We start from the raw sequence: 12,946 nt of genomic DNA, 5'->3' as shown, positions 1-12,946 counted from the left end.
CAAAATACTTCTTCTTACAAACATATGCACACACTCTTTTGCCAGATCTGATATTAGAACCCCTGTCTAGTTAGTGATTTGTACTATAGTGTTACACAGTTATCACACATGCTATGGATATTACTGGGCTGAAAACTGGCCAAAGGTGCTGATAAGGGGAATGACATTAGCAGGAGTGATAAAGTAGGGCAGTGGGTTGGAGACTTATCAAAATTCTTCTTTTTACAAACATACACACACACTCATTTGCCAGATCTGAGATTAGAACCCCTGTCTAGCTAGTGATTTGTACTATAGTCTTACACAGTTATCACACATGCTATGGAGCATACTGGGCTGACAACTGGCCAAAGGTGCCGATAAGGGGAATGACATCAACAGGACTGATAAAGTGGGGCATTGGGAAGTGTTGTGGGTGGGAATGGCCTAAAACTGTTTCACCTACAAAAAAACACACACTCCCTCAGTCTTGCATACACAACTAGTACACACAGACTCACACACACACACACACACACACACACACACACACACACACACACACACACACACACACACATACACACTCACACACACTCACACACACACACACACACACACACACACACACACACACACACACACGCTTGCCAGTATTGAGATTAGAACCCCTACCTATCTAGTTATTTGTACTATAGTGTTACACAGTTATCACACGTGCTACAGAGCTTATAGAGGTTACTGGTGTCTAATGGTACTTCTAAGGTGAATGATATCAGCAGATCTTGTGAAGTAGGGCCATGTGAACTGTATGGAGTGGGAAGAGTCTCCTAACACTTAGACCTATGGACACACACACACACACACACACACACACACACACACACACACACACACACACACACACACACACACACAGGCAGGTGATGTGATAATATAAACCCAACCTCAGTACCGTTACACAGTGGGGCTCAACTTTTATGCTGGCATGTGCAACTGTTTACAACTGGTATGCCACTGTGCACAGCAGGTGATCACTGTATGCCATTCAGGGTATTTGTGTGTGTGACTCACTCTGTGTCCCCCTGTGTCTCTCTTTCTAGCACTGTCTGTCTCTCACTTCCCCACATCTATGTGTGAGTATGCTTGAGATATGTTATCTGTTGCCCATATAGATATGTGTGTGTGTGTGTGTGTGTGTGTGTGTGTGTGTGTGTGTGTGTGTGTGTGCATGTATCTCACCCAACAGATGCAGATGTATCACATATGGGCCACCTACAGCTAGCTGAGGGTAAGCCTGTCTGCTATGTGTGTGTGGGGACAGTTGACGTGTACATAGCTGTCTGTATGCACACACACACACACACACATATATATATATATATATATATATATATATATATATATATATATATATATACAATGCAGTCATATATTCCGATGTGGCTTCCAACATTATATTCCGATGTGGGTTCCAACATGTCCTATGATTCTCTAAGTGTAGGAGCATGCCCAGTGTGACCTTCTATAGTTAGAGTGGGACTCCATTCCAGAGATAGGTATACTCCAGTCCAGGGTTTTGTGTGCTACAGCCATACCTCTCAGGAGTACACAGGATTTTCTTCAGGGTACTTGGTTTGTTTAGCAGACATTGTCTGACATATCTGTCATCTGAAACTGCAATGTGTTGTGTAATTACCTAGTGCCAGACATCCTCAGATCATCACAGTGCTTTACCAGAGGGATACTAGTTGTATGATGCATAGACCAATATTATGAGTAAAATACAACAATGTTAATAAGAGTAATTTGACACCATCAGAGAAGTTTTGTCTTAGAGAACTTACCGATTCAAATAAATACCGTAGTGATTATGCTTAATGTTGATTACAACAATAGGATGTCCACTATGTTGGAAGACAATGAAACGTATCAAAAAGTTAGTAGAAATGAGATCAATCAAGCCTACACTAAGATTGATTGGCTGTTTTAATTTGATGGATGGTACAATTTTATTTCAGTTGAACAATTACTCCATCTATATTTGGGATCCCTAAGATTCACAAAACATTGAATCACCCTCCGTTTAGACCTATGTAGTGTCAGCCAGGATCTAAGAGAGAACCATTGGCTGCCTATATTGATTTCAAATGTAAACTATCTTGAATTCCATCCACATATTATAAAGATTCATTCATGGCATTGTGTCTTCATCATCACAGAATTCATATGAATACTTTTTTTTTTTAAATTTTTTTTTGCTACTGTGGACATCGTCAATTTATTCACAGTTATTCCTCACAATCAAGGTTTGGAGATGTTCGAAGCATGCTTAAATAAATATAATAAACACAACAGTTCTGAAAACAGATTACTTACTGAGATGTTAGAATTGGTTTTGGAGAACAATTTTCTGTTCTTCATATTACAAGTAGTTTTGAACCAAGTTTTGCTATAGATGATATCCTTATCTGAAGATGAATTTAATGCATTTGTTACTTTTCTGGGTAAAAGTACGAAGTTTTTAAAATTCACTAGTCATTAACAATGTCAATTTCTTAGACATTACACTCTGTTTGTAATAACAAGTTTGAATCAGGTATCTACAGGAAGAAAACATACTCAAATTCCTTTTACATTTTGACAGTTGTCATCCGGACAAATGGTTCATTGGTAAGAATTGTCAGTAATGAATTAGTTTTGAAATGAATTGGAGACAATTATTAATATGTTTGCCTGTTGATATTGTTCAAGAGATAAAGGAGTACACTATTCTACTCAAGACATGACACCTTCATCTTACTAATAACTGTTCTCAACCTATGCATGAAGCCTGGACTAGTGTTAATCATGAATTTAGGGACAGAAATACACCTTATTTGAACAGCATAATAATTATGAATAAATGTGGAGCATGTCATGTTTGTAGATTTATTAATGATATATTTATAATTATGTTAAGACTATTAGATGTCCAGGGCTATGCAACTGTAATTCAAAAATGGTGGTCTATGTTGCATCCTGTACTGCCTGTCATGCATTTTATGTAGGTAAAACTATTAGAAAACTTAAAACATGAATTAGTGAAAAACATAAAACAACCAGTGCTTTATATAACCACAGTATCAATTGTTGTAATTTTAAAAGATTTATATTTTTTATTATTGATAGAACATATAATAAAGAAAATAATGGTGGTGATGAAAAGATGATATTAGTCGCAGTTTATTTGAATGGTTGATTATTAATTAATAATTAATATTTAAAATTCAATATTTTGATATTTGATATTATTATTGTTAAATGTTAATTGTATTTATTCACATGGTTAATTTATCAAATTATTATGTTATTTATACATAATTTATTAAATGGGTGAATATATTACATTATTATGTTATTATTTATATTTATAGGGTTTATTATTTATTATTTATTATAATAATGAATTATTAATATTTATACAGTTTTTATTATTATTTGATATATTTTGTTAATTAAATATATATATATACATATGAATTTTAAGATGAATTTTAACATAATTTTAACATTGTGACAATTGTAACAATTTTTAATATTGTTATATTATTAAATAAGATCAAGATCGTTGATTTTAAAACTATATGTTACATTACAAACTACATTTAGTGATACTGTGAGAATTTTACAAACATGAAATATTTTAATACTTTCATAATAAACACATACAATTAACTATATATCTTATGTTCATTTTTAGTCCTCAAGGATGTCACAGTTATAACTTACTTTTTATAGTATCTTTTTAAAAAAACAACACAACACACACACATATGCTAATAAATTAATTAAAAAAAAATAAATCGAGTATAGATAGTTATTTAATTTAATTTATTTTAAACAACAATATCAATAATATTTTTGGTAAACACACATACATATACATATATATACATGTATACAACATATATATATATATATGCATATATATTTTTTCCTTTTATGTTTATGTATTATATTTAGGGAAGTAACTAGGAGTTGACTTTCATGTTCATTTCCCCTTTTTTTTTTTTTTCTTTTTTTTTTCTTCTTTTCAGCTTGATTGTCAATTAACTAATTAAGTTTAGTGAATTGTTTGCTATATAAGGATGATGGTAGTGTTTATTCATTACTCTGAAGATGCCCTATTTACTAGTTCGTTTGTGGAGGTTCAATATTATGAGGGCAGCTATGTAAATTCTTTCCCAACAAGGCTGTTTGTGAGGTGTGGCTACAGCCAGTTTAGTAATGACACAGCTGTGTAAACAGTCCAGCAACCTGGTGATATACTGGCTGGGGATCTCCTGCTTGTGTGGTATCTTTCTAACCTGAGATGTCATATCCTTGTGTGGGCGTACCTCTCACCTGTACATTTTTTGGAAGGATGTCTAGGTGTTTGGCTAGTGGTTACATCCTTTCTACATAAACTTGTGTTTTTATGGCAAGTTAGTTACATATAATTGAAGAGTGATGTTGCAAAATAATGACAGACATTACTGTTTCAGACTACATAACCTTCAGACAATTCCCGCTACTGCAAACCCCTCACCCTACCAACTTTCTCAGTATGTAAGGGCAATATTTACAACACATGCCTATCATTGTGCCTTTGTTCCACTTTTATTTCTGCCCTTGTCCAGACATCTTGCTGTCAGAGATTGGGAGTTATGGGTGTGGGTACAGAGTGCATTCAACTGTGCAGGCATGTCCATTATATGTAAAAGCAAACATAAGAAAAAAGGATTATTAAGAATGAACACTGACAACAGTACCACAAAGCACTTATATTCACAAAAGCCTTGGTACCTCTGCTACACATCCTTCAAGATGTCACTAATATGCGTAGTATATTCCACATAGCACTGTGACTTCCAGGTATGTCATTGGCAGAGCAGTGGGTGTCACTGACATGCATAACAGTTGGCACTGCAGTTATATGCACATGGCCCTGTCAAAGGCAGCACTGTACATAGGGAACTACAGGACGACTGCCAGGAGAATGTGCTGGCCAGATCCAGACAGTATTAACCACACATACACATAGCTCATTGACCCCTGCATATTGTGGACAGGCGACATGTTTTCATGTGTATTGGTACAGCCCTGCCAATGTGTGTTATGCTGCTATTTCCCTGCAAACATACGTTACTGCATTTTTGTGGATATATAAGGAGGGACACCTGTCAACTGTACACATTTGCACAGACTGTGCTAATATTTGCTTTACATTTTGGTTCCATTTACCATACTATTTTGCCCTATCTTGGGGGATATAGGCAAATCAGTAAAGAACCCAGTTCAGATTGTACTGGCATACATGTGAGTTTCAGACTTCTTACCCTTCGTAGCCTTACTGCAACTGCAGGTCCTGCTGTCCTATCACTGTGTGAGTCTGTAGGGGGGTAATTCAACATTTTCGCCATTTGTGTGCTTTTACCAGACATGTCTCTGTGGTTTTCTACACCTGACTTGCTGTGTGGATGTGAGGGGTGGTTATGGGACCCCCACCCTAACATCCATGCCTGTGCCCTATGACCCCCCACTTAGTTGTCCCCACACCTATACTGCAGTGGGATTTGCCACCTTGGGTACTACTGCATAGTGTGTGGAGGCCAGTTTTGGCCAGACATTTCCTGGTGTCCCACACAGCTGTCAGTTGTGTGCTGCCATCTCAATATGCCACCACATTCCCGCATGCATGCAGCATTATCATAGATATGCTAGCAAAACATACTAATCCCTTCATTAATTGTTAAGAAGACTGACTTACCTTGTGCTTGCAGTGGTTGTGAAGATGGTGCTTGAGGGCTGCCTATGTTAGATGCACACAGTACACTGCCTATACATGGTAAGTTACAGGTAATGTGTCTGTCATCCATTTTACTGTGTGTGCAAGTCAGAGAGAGGTGTCAGTCCCTGGGGTCCCTACAGTGTCAGTGTGTGTGCTATGCATTGCCTCTTTGCCAAGGCCTAAGCATACTGGGCATGCCTCCATCTGTCTAAGGAGCAGGCTCAGGGGTCTCCTCCTGTGAGTCCCTCTGTGCCTGTGGGGACCTTGGCAATGGTGGTGGGCTGTGTGGCCCTTCCCTGTGCTGTTCCTGCTGTTGCAGCTGTTTCCTCAGGATCATATTGTGTGGCATGGCACATACTATGAACATGTGTCCACATGTGGCTGGAGAGTACTGCAAGGCTGCACCAGATATGCCAAGGCTGCAGAACTGTGACTTCAGCATTCCAAACACATGCTCCATAATGATCCTGGTTTCTGGGTGTGCCTCATTATGGCATTCTTGTGTGGGTATGTGTGCATTTCTGATGGGTGTCATCATCTATGGCTCCAGTGCAAAGCCAGAATCCCCCACCAGATGGCCATACAGGATGCCCCCACTGACAAATGTCTGGTACAGTTGTGATGAATGCCAGATGTGGGAGCCATAATAGATTCCAGGGCTGCCAGCATACACATTCATGATAATGCCCTGGGCGCTGCACAAAACCTGACAGTTGATAGAGGGGAATCCTTTGCAGTTTATGTAGACCCTACCCTGTCCACCAGGTGGACAGGGATGTGGATGTGCATGCAGTCTATGGCACCCAGTACGTCCGGGTATTCTGCTACATGGTGAAAGAGATGCATATTGCTGGTCCTCTCCTCACGGGCATTGGGGAAGTAAATGTGCTCACTGGCATGTGGTAGCATGGCATCCAGGAACTAATGGAGTACCCTGGGTGCAGATGCCCGTGAGACCCCCATGATGTCTCCAGTAGGTCTTTGGTACAGAAAGTACCTGTAGCTAGAATTCTTAAGGCTACACATACCTGGGTATCCACTGGGATGGGTTCCCCTTTGTTGGTTCTAGGTCTGAGTTGAGGCTGGCACAGCTTGGTGAATTGCTGAAATATGTATATGTCCACCTTGTAGAGCTGTGCTATCTCCAGATCATGTAGCCCCTGGTAAGTTACCTTGGGTCTGAACACTCTTCTCCTCCTTCTTGGTCTGTGGCGGTTGTCAGCATTATCCTCCTCTCCACCATCAGCCTCTAGCACATACTGATGGATTAAAGCAAAGGTAGCCCCTAACATTTTCCAGTTAAAATTCCCCCGCAAGTATACACCAGTGGCGCACAGTTTATGGGAAAAAACAGACTGTAAGGTGTTTCAATACTTTATACTGTTGAGCTGCAGATACTGCCTGTATGATTGACTGACTATGATGTATTCCACCTGCCAGCTATGTTATTTGTACTTGATTGCTTTAATTCTGTTACTTTTGTTTTCTTTTTCCTCTTTCTATTTCCTCCCCTTTTAAGCCCCGAGGCGCTCAGCGCAAACCCGATGCCCAAATGTAAATGGTCCTGCTATTTCCATTTTTTTTGTTTGTTTGTTTTAGACTGGGTGCTTGCTGTGCAAACCCATTTAGCTTACATAAACAGTAAGAAATGGCCCTCCCCTGGCTGCGAACATGCTCCTCAGTTCATGGAATAAGACAATACAGCCTCAGACACACCCCCTTGCTTAGCTGTACTTAGCTAAACTTATTTCTGCACCTTAGGGCTCCAATGTGCTTACAACATGCCTTACACACCCCCTTTTTATGTCTGTTGCTCCTTCTAGTTACACCATCATGTTAGAGCACCTACACGGTTAGGTGCATTTTGGGACTTAGAAGATTTTTATGATTCAGTACATTTCCCCTCATTTGCATACCTCACTGCCTTAGTCCGTAGTTACTGCACTTACACAGAGCCTTTCCCCATTGACAACCACTGTTCCCTGGTATTGTTTTCATCCTGCATGCCATAGACTATAATGGCAAAATGCAGATTTCCCTTAAAATTGAGTTTTCACCTTTTTTTTTTTTCTGCCCGATCCCGTTTATGCACTGCTGCCCTATGCTTAAATGGCCGAGATTGGCCAAAAAAAGTTAGATTTTTATAAAAATAAACAGTTTTCCATGCCAATGGCCATATATTTGGCCATTGGCATGCCTAACCACTGTAATACATGCTTTTTTGAGAGCCGTCATGGCTCCGTTTTGTTATTTGCAGAAATGTATTTGGTTAGTAACTGAATACATTTCTGCAAATAACACTGTTCCTGCACGGATACCTGGCTGCTTGGCGACTCGCTAATTCACCTAATTTGCATGTTTTTCACAAGCAAATGAGGTAATTAGCATTGTGCAGCTGTATCCATGCAGGAACAGTGCAGGTATGTTCGCCCATGTCAGATCAGCTGTTTGCTGGATCGCTTGGCGGCCATATTTCGTGCAGGAACAGCTATACTGTTCCTGCATGGAAAAATCTGCTTCCTGAATCCCGGGGATGGTGTGCAAGTTGAAGGATGTCATAATACCACTGTACTCAGCCCTCATCAGTCCAATAAGTGAATACAATGCACCCTTTGTCATGTACCTCACCAGGGACCTGCAACAGTTGGTGCATCCTCAGAGCGTTCTCACCAAACAAGTAAAGGGTATAACCAACATGTCATATGCAGACTGATAAAAAACCCAATCACTATATTCAGTTTCCCTCCAATTACTGAGGGGTGATCTATGTCTGACCTACAAGGCAGTCTTTAAGCCAGCCCTGATGGTAATGTTGCATATTCACAAAATTAACTGCATGACGGTTGCCTGCTCCAAGTATCATATCCTGATCTATGGCACAAATAGATCATGCTGGGCAGACAGATATCTGTCCCAGAGATTGCCCCTCATCTGGAATAGGCTTTCTCTTCACAAGAAACAGAGCCCTTTCTTGACCATCTTCAAGTGCAATTTGGACCAATAGATGGGAGATCACACATTCACTCCTGGGGTGGCTCCCAAGCCCCTTATTTACCAACTAGAGACCTTCACACTAGCAATAATCATTTACTATGCATCAGTAAGACATTCAACACTGCTAGAGACTCTCTCTACTCTCATTATGTGTTAAAAATCTGGAATGAAATTCCCACAGATTTAAACATATAGAAAGCTTAAATAGTTTCAAAACTTTGCTCAAACAACACCTATGCCAAAGATGGCTCTGTTCTTCATGCTCACTTGGCTAGCTTTACTCAGATTACTTTTCTCCAAGCCTTACAGACACTTTGCTTCACTTGATTTTTGTGTTAAAATGTTATGCTCATGTAAGAAATATTTAAAAAATATTTAAAAATCATGTAAATAAGCTCATACATAGATGTTTTTACCCTGCAGTTATAAATGTACATCATGTGTAACTTAAGTGTGGAGCTGAAAATGGGTTTTGCCCAGTCGGACTTTTCTCGGTCAGCAAAGACAAATAAATAAATAAATAATTATAGACAGAGGCCTTGAGTTATTAGCCCAGTAATGCTCTATGAACCTATGAACCACTGAGCCCTACAAGCTCTGCTGTATCAGGATTACATTTATACATACATACATACATGCATACACATATATATATATATATATATATATATATATATATATATATATATATATATATATGTATATATATATATATATCTATATATATATATATATATATATATATATATATATATATATATATATATCTATATAGTGGACAAATAACCTGTCTACTAAGAAAAAAAAATAAAGAAATGCAGTGCTGGTCCATTAATAGAAACACAAAGATAGTGGAGCACAGACGTGATGTAATAAATACCTTTTATTGGACAAACATAGGTTTTTCAATTACTCAAGCTTTCGGACTAGTAAGAGACCTTCATCAGGAGTTAGTAATTAACTCCCAACAAAGGAATCTTGACACCCTGAAGGCTCAAGTAATTGCAAAACCTATGTTGATCCAGTAAAAGGTATTACATCACATCTATTTTTCAGTGCCTTTGTGTTTCCAGTCAACCAAGTGTCACCGGTGGTGAGGAAATCCTTCTATATGGCTCAGCCAAGTAAATTTCTTATTTCCAAAAAATGTCCAAATTAGATTTAAAATTTTCTTCACATGTGCTGGGAGTTTGTTCCATAATAACACTGATGTCCTGTTAAAGAAACTTACTATAACTGACTTTTTACCAGGTAGAATAAGAAATCTACTACTACTAGGACTGTTACTATTACTACTACTAATACTATTATTACTGCTACTTCTGCTAGTACTGCTGCTACTACTACTTCTACTGCTGCTGCTACTACTACTTCTATTGCTGCTATTACTACTACTGCTACTACTGCTGTTACTACTTCTGCTTCTCCTACTGCTACTACTTCTGTTACTATTACTGCTACTACTGTGACTACCATGTTTAAAAGAATGTTTCAGTCCAAAAAGTTCACATATCAATAGATCCTTACTTGCTCTGCAGATCATTTCACTCCTTTGCCTCCTGTACTTAATTATTAACAAAGTATTGCAGATGAAGGATCCAAAATTAAAAAAAAAACTCACAAAAAAAACCATCACATCCATTGGATAAACATCATTTCACTCAACATGGGAGCTTTCCCCACACCTCAGTCTGTAAAAGCACTACTTCTAAGATTGCACAAACTCAAAGAAAAGGGAAAAGTAGTAAAACAAAAATATACTGACATGCATAGATGCACTCATCGGCCTATCTATCTATCTATCTATCTATCTATCTATCTATCTATCTATCTATCTATCTATCTATCTATCTATCTATCTATCTATCTATCTATCTATCTATCTATCTATCTATCTATCTATCTATCTATCTAGTTTCTGTCTAGCTATCATTTCTCTCTCTCTCTCTTAGTACATATAGCAGTGCATATATACCAGTTGTGACAGCCCTCCACTTCTGGGCCAATAATCATGGAGCCTCAATCCTCACCACTGGCACCAGTGGGGGACATTCACTGGAAGGATAACAGGTACACACACAGTATCTTCAGGTGTAACTCTCTGCATCAAGCACAATTTCCATTAAGAGCACACAGGGCACACAGTCAGTCTGGGGGCTGGTTCCTATTTCTTTCTCCAGATCCCCATTAAGACTCTCCACTGACAGAGCTATAAAGTTGTGTCCTTAGCCAGGGTTCCAAGCCAAGTCCTCCAACACTCTCTCTGTCCAACCAGTGCTTTGTGTCCCTGCCCAAGTAGCTGACACATACACTCTTTGAGATTTGATTTACACACACACACACACACACACACACACACACACACACACACACACACACACACACACACACACACACACACACACACACCTGGGAAAGGCCTCTTGCCCCAGAACTCGGACTGAAGCTCCAAAGGCAGTGGTGTTTCCATATTCATAAAGGATGCACACACCTCCAGACTGGTGGCCCAACATAATGCATCAGAGATACTTCAGATGCAGCTAACACTGAATAAGACAGCCATTCAGGTCGTAGCCTGCTATAGGTCCCCCACCATGTCCAAAGACTCCCACTCCACTTTCCTAAGCACATTGGAGAATATTAGGTTCCAACCTAACCCTCACATACTGGGTGACTACAACTACCCCTCCATTAACTGGAAAACTAGTCATGTACCAATACACTTGCCCAGTGTTTCCTGGAATTCATTAATTCCAATGCCCTGGACCAGCTCGTTCTTACCCCCCACTAGAGGTAGCAACATTACTAACATGGGCGACTGTTGCTCTACACCAATAGTCAACTCCTCCTTGGTTAGATCCAACCACAAACTAATCACCTTGGAAATCCACATCCCTCCCACACCCACCACCCCAGCAAAGTTAACCACCATGAAAAACTTCTCCAAAGCTAACTTTGGGTTCCTAAAAACAGTGGTGGCTAACCTCACGGCACCCATGCAAATGTAGAATAGTTGCATGACCACTGAATCATACACCAAATCACTGTACGAACACGTGCACAAATGCATGGATCTTGCCATACCCAATAGAACCAAGATGCTCTCCTCCAAAAAAAGGAAGCCAATCTGGTGGTCCCTGCCATAAACAAACTCTACAACAGAAGGAGGAAACTGATGCAGAATAAGATGAAGTCCCAAGACTGGAAAAACTCCCTTATCAGCATCAACAAAAAGTAGAGATCCCTCATCAAATCCGCTAAAGCTAGCTATGAGAACAGAATTGCAGCAGATAGTAAAGACAACCACAAGGCCTTCTATAGTTGTGTAAAGAATCTCCACAGCAATTCCCAGATTTGCTCTGAGCTACCAAGCCAACAGATATGGCCAATATACTAGCTGACAGATTCAGTCCAACTTTACCCCCTCCCCAAAGGACCAATCACAATACCAGTAGATTGCCAGGCACCCAGAATTACTACTGCACATGTTAAAGCAGCACTGTCCAAGGCCAAGAATACCGCTTCTATGGGCACTGGCAATATCCCTGGCTGTGTTCTACATGAACTACAGAGTGAACTGGCATCACACCTGTGTGCCCTGTTCAATCACAGTCTCACCTCAGGCTTTGTCCTTACCGAATGGCACACTGCTACAACCATCCCTCTCCACAAAGGAGGAGTGACTACAGACCCTGGGAACTATTGCCCTATTAGCCTGACGAGTCTGATATGTAAAGTTATGGAACGCATCATTATGGACCTAATAAACAAGGATATAGGGAATCTTCAAACTCTGGATCCCATACAGTTTGGTTTTGTGAAAGGTAGATCATGCCTGCTCAACCTGGTCGACTTCTTTGAGTCAGTCACCAGAGGTGTGGATGAAGGCAAGGTGGTTCATACAGCCTACCTTGAGCTGGCCAAGGCCTTTGCTTCCATTCCCCATTCAGGAATCAGAAAAACTCACGGAGCTAGGCACTGACCCCTATATCAATAGGTGGGTTGCAAACTGGCTTACAGATAGAACCCACAGTGTGAAAGTAGCTGACTCCAGGTCAGACTGCTGATCAGTCACCAGTAGAGTCCCACAGGGTTCGGTCCTGGGTTCTCCCCTGTTTGGTATCTACTTCTCTGAAGTCCAGGCAACCATGAAGGGACTCT

The sequence above is a fragment of the Protopterus annectens genome, chromosome 10.part0 (genome assembly GCF_019279795.1).
Source record: "Protopterus annectens isolate FY-2018-M chromosome 10.part0, PAN1.0, whole genome shotgun sequence".
In the NCBI taxonomy this organism is placed as follows: domain Eukaryota; kingdom Metazoa; phylum Chordata; order Ceratodontiformes; family Protopteridae; genus Protopterus; species Protopterus annectens.
This window is presented reverse-complemented; position numbering follows the sequence as displayed.